Raw genomic sequence first — 7,420 nt, forward strand, 5'->3', positions numbered from 1 at the left:
GAGAATGAGCCTGAAGAACAGACCAGGGGCCGGGACCAAGTTCACTGGGCGCCCAGGGCGGAGCTGGGTTTCCAGTCTTGCTGTGGGTCTTTGCGGGTTATTCCGGAATCTCTCCCAGCGCTTCCTGAAAGGGGTCAGAAGCACCTGCTCTTTCATGGAGCTGACCCGGATGTAAGATGAGAAGCGTCCTCCAGCAGTGGCTGGCGTCTGGATGGCCTTCATGTAAAATAATGAGTGTATCAACGTGCTATGCCCCGGGTCATGTTTTTCCTGAGCCTCATCCCGGGCTACATCTCAGGCCTGGGCGCCAGGGGGCCTCCCTTCCAGACTCACCTGTGCCAACCTGCGGGGACCTTCACAAATCACATGATGCAGACGGGACTTGACCACGTCAACCTCAATGACAACGCTGGCCAGTGGCCACCAGGTCGGGTGCAGAAGCTGAGCCAGGCATGGAGCCGGGCTGAGCAGGAAGGGGGAGGAGGGTGTTATCACTCCCCCTCATCTCCGTGGACTGGAATGTTCTGCACATCACCTGCAGGTGGGGCACATCACCTGTGTCTCTCTGTGAGTGGCTAATCCTGCCGAGAGTGATGCCCACAAAGCTCGTCTGTGTTCCAGCAGGTGTCAGTATCCGCGTGTACCATTTCACACTCCTGCCAACAGACTCTGTGTTCTCCGGAATGTATTATTTTGCGTTTCCTTTTTTTTTTTTCTTCCAAGTACTAGCTAGCTATCCAGATGGGTGTTATGATTTTAATTTGCATTTCCTGAATTAATCAGTTGGTGAGATTATTTTTTCATGTTTTTACTGGCCGTTTGTTTATTTTCTTTTCAGAGAAGTATCTATTCAAATCATTTATTCTTTTCTTGTATTGATTTGGAGAGTATGAGAGAGAGAGAGAGAGAGAGAGAGAGAGACCCCTATGTGTTGGTTTGCTGTCTAGATCCCCACACAGGTTAGGATGTGCTAAAGCTATGAACTTGGAACTCAGTCTCAGTCGGTCACGTGAATGGCAGGAACCCCATGAGTGCCTTCTGGGCTCTGCATCCGCAGGAGCATGGGTGCTGGCCTAAATACCCAACACTTGAGTTGTTGAGATACACGAGTTCTTTATTGTTCCTTTACTTTAAAAAAATGAATCTATCTGACAGGCAAAGATTGGGTGATGGGGCCGTTGAGAGAAAGGTCACGTGCCTACCACTCCACTTCTTATTATTTTTTAAAGATTGCTTATTTATTTGAAATGTGGAGTGGCAGACAACTTCCTGACCCCCAACTTCAACTGTTAGGTTATCTATCTTTGGCTGCACTACCAAAATCCTTTCTGAGACCCAGAGGCCAAAAATGCTAAGCCAAACAGAGCTTAGCATGTTGTTGTTCTGAAACTTTTCCCTCTGGTTCTGCGTGCGCCAGCAGAGGGCGCGCTCAGAGCAGCCCAGGTGGAAGTTGCACTTGGAGTCTTACTACCTGAGTCACCCGGGTTCCCCAAGGACTGGGGTTGAAGGGAGCTCCAGGGGCGGCTTGGTGGGGAGCAGGGAGTTCCCAGGGGTGGCTGGAAGGGCACTGAGGGCTCCTTGAAGACAGGGAAAGGAGTGGCGGTCATGGGGCCAGGTGTTTGCATTTTTGTCATACATAAGTAGACTGGATCAAAAAAAAAAAAAAATCTGTTGCTTACAGGAGACACATCTCACCAACAAAGATCAGCGGAAACTGTATCGCATGGCTTTTGATGTTTTTATTCTTGTTTTCATTTGTTCACGACAGGTTTTTTTTCCTCATTAAAGTCTTTACTCACAGGTTAGCATCATTTTCTTTAAAGGTTCTTGATTTTTTTGTTTCATTTCTTCAACAATACATTAGTCATTCAGTAGCATGTTATTTAGCTTCCGGCATAGTAATTTTCTTTTTTTTTCTTCTTTCTGTTGTTTTGTCTTGTGGCTTTTCATCTAAGGGAATGTACAGTAGCTGTGTAATGGAGACTATCTTATCCAGACTAAAGGTGGACTCCCAATGAAACTGTTTACTCTATCTTGACAACATCATGCTGGACTCTGCCATTGTCCATGCCAGTAATGATGGATTTATGACTGCTTATGAAGAACTATCCTATTGTAATAATATAGGGGAAATCAGTGTGTGTGTGGGGGGGTAGGGAGACTTGGGGAGGGGGAAGGGAAATCCCAGAGCCTATGGAACTGTATTATAAAATAATAATAATAAAAAAATTAAAAGGGGAAGACAGCTAGTGGTTAAGGTGCTTGCTCCCGGCGTTGCCCGTGTTCAACTCCCTGTACCGTTCCCAACTCCAGCTTCCTGCATGCCCTGGGACACAGCAGTGACAGCTCAAGTAATGAGGCCCTTGCCACCCAGTTTTGGGTCCTGGCTTTGGCCTGAGCTAGCCCTGACCATTGCAAGTTTTTGAAGAATGAACAGCAGGTGAGAGGGGACTGGTTTTTCTCTCTCTCTCTCTCTCTGCCTCTCAAATAAATGAAACATTTTTAAAAAATCATTACCAGACAGGACAAGGAAAATCTAATTTCCTTGATGTTTTATGTTGCTGTGCTGCAAATAACAGTTATCTCATTTGCTCACTGGGGATTTTTTACCTGTTGGTTTAATGCTTCCCCCCTGATTTTAAATAGATCCCAATGACAGCGGAGGTTCCTGAGGGAATAGGGCTCAGTTTAGTCTAATTATTTTAAATGTATTTTCTTTGCCTTCAGGAAAAATGGTCAAGGTATTTTATCTATTTTGAAAGGTAGAGTAGCAGAAAAGGACTGTCAGAGATGTGGACAGATAAGTACAGAGATGGAGAGAGAATCTTCCATTTGCTCATTCACCCCTCAAATAGCCTCAATGGCTATGGCTAGGCAAGGCAGCAGCCAGGAGCCGGGAGCTCCTTCATGCTCTGCTTCTTCCCAGGCACATCACAGGAATGTGGAGCAGCTGGGCTCCAATTGGCGCCCACACGGGATGATGTCATAGCAGGTGGCAACACGGTACCGCCCTCCACCACTTCCATTTTTAAGCCTTTCAGACTTAAATGAGTCTCAGTCTTGTGGACTGAGAGTCACGGTTACTCTGGCGTGGGCATCCGTGAGGGCTGGGTCAACACCATGCTCAACCAGTAGGTGCTGCCCCATGCTGGCGCCTGGCAGGTCAGAATCTCCGGGAAGCCTAGAGGGGCCGGAGAACCCCAAATGATTCCCGTGACCTTCGAGGCCTGCAAGGCGGTGTACTCTGCCTGTCATGTGCCTGCCCAGCTGGGCAAGGTTATCCCCCACAAAAAGCCGCAGGGTCTTTCTTGAGCAATGCGTGGCCTCTGCCTTGGCAGCAGCAGCTCTCCCGGGCAGGGCAGGACACGCAGAATGTTGCGGGCAGCTGTGTGGTGCCCCAGGACGTCTCCACTTAGCCTGCTGCACCCCTTGTCAGGATGCCGCTGCAGCTGGCTGCGTTCCTTCCTGGTCAGCCACTGCGTTTACAGGAAAGCAGTGGGTGGTGCCCCAAGTCCCCGGGTCCCTGCTGTCCACGTGGGAGACCCGGATGGCGCTAGCATTCATCCTCGCTGTTGTGGGCGTTTGGGGAGTGGACCAGCAGGTGAAACACCTCTCTCTACTTTCTCTCTGCCTCTCTCTGCCTCTCTCTGCCTTCTTCTCTGTCATTTCGCCTTTCAGATAAAGAGATCTTAAAAATAAAGGCAGAGTCTCAGGGCGTGTTGTAATCCGTGGGATCTGGGAGGCACTTCCTGTCCTAAGCCATAGGGTTCTGAATTTGGGGCTCATGGGTGGAATTTAGTGGACCGATGAACTTAGATGGGGAGAACAATAACTCCTGCTCTGTCCGTAACTTCTGCCCCAAATTTAGCATTCCTTTCCGTGCGAATGCTGGCAAAAACCACGGTATTATTGGTTTTACTTATTTTGTTTTGTGGTTGTACGTGTTAGAATTCTAGATGTGCTTGCAATATTTTCTCGTTTGGATAGAAAAGTCATCTGCCTCCTGCTTGTACTCGAATGATCAGTAGGTTCTTATTGCTGTGTTCATGAAGACTCAAGGGCAAGGTGCGTGGCGCTCCTATTCTTTCCTTCTGTTTCCCTTTGTGTATTAAACAAACAGAACATGAAGGTGATGTCCTCTTTGTCTTGGAAAGTTTGTTTAGATAGAGGCAGGCCACATTTAGGGATAGAGAAGGTGGGGAAGAGAAGGGTGAGAAATGTTTTCGCTTTCATCTGGTGTCTGGGAAAGAGAGAGAGAGAGAGAGAGAGAGAGAGAGAGAGACAACTCCTCTCTGTTGCCTGACTTTTTTTTTTCAAAGATCTATTTTTATTGGAAAGTCAGATATACAGAGAGGAGGAGAGACAGAGAAAGATCTTCCATCAAATGATTCACTCCCCAAGCGTCCACAACAGCCAGAGCTCAGGTGATCTGAAGCCAGGATCCAGGAGCTTCTTCTGGGTACAGGGTCCCAAAGCTTTGGGCCATCCTCGACTGCTTTCCCAGGACACAAACAGGGAGCTGGATGGGAAGTGGGGTTGCTGGGAATAGAACTGGTGCCCATAAGGGATCTCGGCATGTTCAAGGTGTGGCTAGGCTATTGCACCGGGCTCTTTGCCTGAATTCTTATGAGTGGTTTATGTGAGGGGAGTCCATCCCGAGGAAAGGATCATTTAATTGACACACGGTATTATATAGGTGGGGGAATATGCCTTCTAATTCATGACTCTAAGCAAGTTGTTGCTTCCCTGTCCCATGACATTCCCCCCTCAAAGGTATTCTCGAGTTACGGAAGGATGTGGATGTATTACATCTTCTATAGCTGCTTCCTGCTGATGAGGGGTGGAGGCCTTTCATGTCCCTTGGACATCCGCCCTTATTTCATCTAATGGGTCCATCTCGGGGTTCCAGCTGGTGCCAGTGTCTCTGTGTCCCACATTGTCATCACCACTCTGAGAAGCTTTGCTTTCTACACTACTCAAGCCCTTGGGTCAAAATGCATAAAATTGGAAATAAACCAAGTGCAGGTAGAGTGTGCTCCGGAGAAGGAAGATTGTAGCCCATGGTTTCCCAAATGTGGGCAAGGATAGACTGCCCCTGTGCAGATTGAAAAGCCATCCAGCTGGAGCACAAAGGCCATTATTGTCTCCGACAGTGAGTACACCACTGTCAGGGTAGAGGTGAGATGCCGTCAGTCACCATGCAGGCTCCTCCCTGCTCCCCAAGCCAACACTCACGCTTCCAGACTGAGGAGCAGGTGCCATACCCGTATCTACTGTGATGTTTGAAGAACTCACCAAGCAGTTTCCAGAGAAGATCCAAAGTAGGAAAGGACATGTTTTCTTTCAAGAGCAGTATCCTTGCTATGGCAAAAGCAAAGTCCCCATGTATTGTTTTCTCTTTCGCAGTGGCATCCATGGCCTCAACTGGTTAAGAGAAAAAAACTGAGACATCCTTGGTGTCTCCCTGGGCTTGTCTCCCTTGGTGTCTCCCTGGGCTTGTCTCCCTTGGTGTCTCCCTGGGCTTGTCTCCCTTGGTGTCTCCCTGGGCTTGTCTCCCTTGGTGTCTCCCTGGGCTGGATCCTTTCCTCTGCCCAGGAGGCAGCACCACAGGCACTGTGTGCTCCGATGCCAGGACACACACCCCAGCCTCTGGGTCCTGAGACCCTGTCACCCCTGAGACCAAGAGGACAGGGAAGCCTGGGTTTCTTGGTGACCCCAAAAATGGCCTCCTCCTCTAGCAATCCTGTCTCAGGCCCTTGCCCTAGCATGGTTGTATACAGTGGGTACAATAGTCTAAAACTTCTCAGACCCCTGGCATGTTACTCTAAAGAATGACATGGTGGGGCCCAGCACAATAGCTAGCAGCTAAAATCCTCACCTTGAACATGCTAGGATCCCATACAGGTGTCAGTTCTAATCCCGGTGGCCCTGTTTCCCATCTAGCTCCTTGCTTGTGTCCTGGGAAAGCAGTTGAGGATTGTCCAAAGCCTTGGGACCCTGCACCCACATGGGAGACCTAGAAGATGCTGCTGGATCCTGGCTTCAGATCGCTTTAATTCTGGTCATTGTGGTTGCTTGGGCAGTGAATCAGCGGGTAGATCTTCCTCTCTGTCTCTCCTCCTCTCTGTATGTATGCCTCTCCAATAAAGATAAAAATAAAATTAAAAAGAAATGACATGGTGATGCTGTCCTGCAGGTGAGCCTGCTTAGGACCCTTCAGGCTGCTGTCCTGCTGAAGGCCATCGGCACCGCCAGGATGCTGGTCTAGCGTGGTGGCACACTGCAGGAGTGGCCTGCCAAGGACCGTGGCATTAGGCCTGTGTCCTGCCTGCTTTCCACTTGGTACAGGGCTGATGGCATGCCCCTTACTCTCCTTAAGAAAACTAAACCCACAGGTTCTGGACACTGACCTGACAAGGTGTGGTTCTTATCCTCCTAGCCCCTACAGGCTCCCAGCTCTGGCATGAGAGTGTGTGGAGATTGGCAGTGCAGAGCTTGGCTTGGCCCTAGGCTGTTTCCTGGCAGAGCCACTAGCCAGGGCAGTGACCCTGGCATTGGCAAGCCTCAAGATGGCCAGCCTGGCCCTGCTGGGTCATCGGATGGGAGCCACCGCAGGGAGGACAGCCGTCCCTCAGAAGGCCCCTGGGGAGGGGCTGCTGGATCCTCCGTGGAGACCAGGCTCTGCTCATGCTCAGGGTCATGTGTAAAAGCACTACATGTTCGCTTTTAACCCAGACACACACACACACACACACACACACACACACACACACACCCTAAATCAGCTCTAGTTGACTTACAACACTAAGCGGATGCTGTTACACAGTTGTTTTAGAGAATAGAGAAGACAAGGAAAAATCTGTTCCACACTTTTTTGTGTGTATGTGGAGTCCATGCTGTGTTTTCCTCACAGTCATACACGACTCAGAGCCCCAGAACTTACCCCCTCAGCATCGGCGTGTGCCAAGGAGCGGTCAGGCTCATGTGCCCGGCGACCACTTCGGAGATGGGGTGGGAGTAGCTACTGTTCAATTGTTTTCATTTGTACTTGACTTTTTGGTCTTGCTAAGCTTTGATGCTTTTAATAAGATGTTTTTAAGAATCCTTCTACCCATGGAAATGTGTGAAATGATCATATTCTGTTGAAATTGAAATTTCATATCGTTCGGTTGTCAAAGACAAATATAAAAAGAAACTGCATCAATGATCTATTTTATGCAACAATTTAAATCAATGATTGGGCTTAAAATGACATGGCTTGGGGCCTGGCGGCGTGGCCTAGCGGCTAAAGTCCTTGCCTTGAACGTGCCGGGATCCCATATGGGCGCCGGTTCTAATCCCGGCAGCTCCACTTCCCATCCAGCTCCCTGCTTGTGGCCTGGGAAAGCAGTCGAGGACGGCCCAAAGCTTTGGGACCCTG

This window comes from Ochotona princeps, chromosome 31 (genome assembly GCF_030435755.1).
Source record: "Ochotona princeps isolate mOchPri1 chromosome 31, mOchPri1.hap1, whole genome shotgun sequence".
Taxonomy (NCBI): domain Eukaryota; kingdom Metazoa; phylum Chordata; class Mammalia; order Lagomorpha; family Ochotonidae; genus Ochotona; species Ochotona princeps.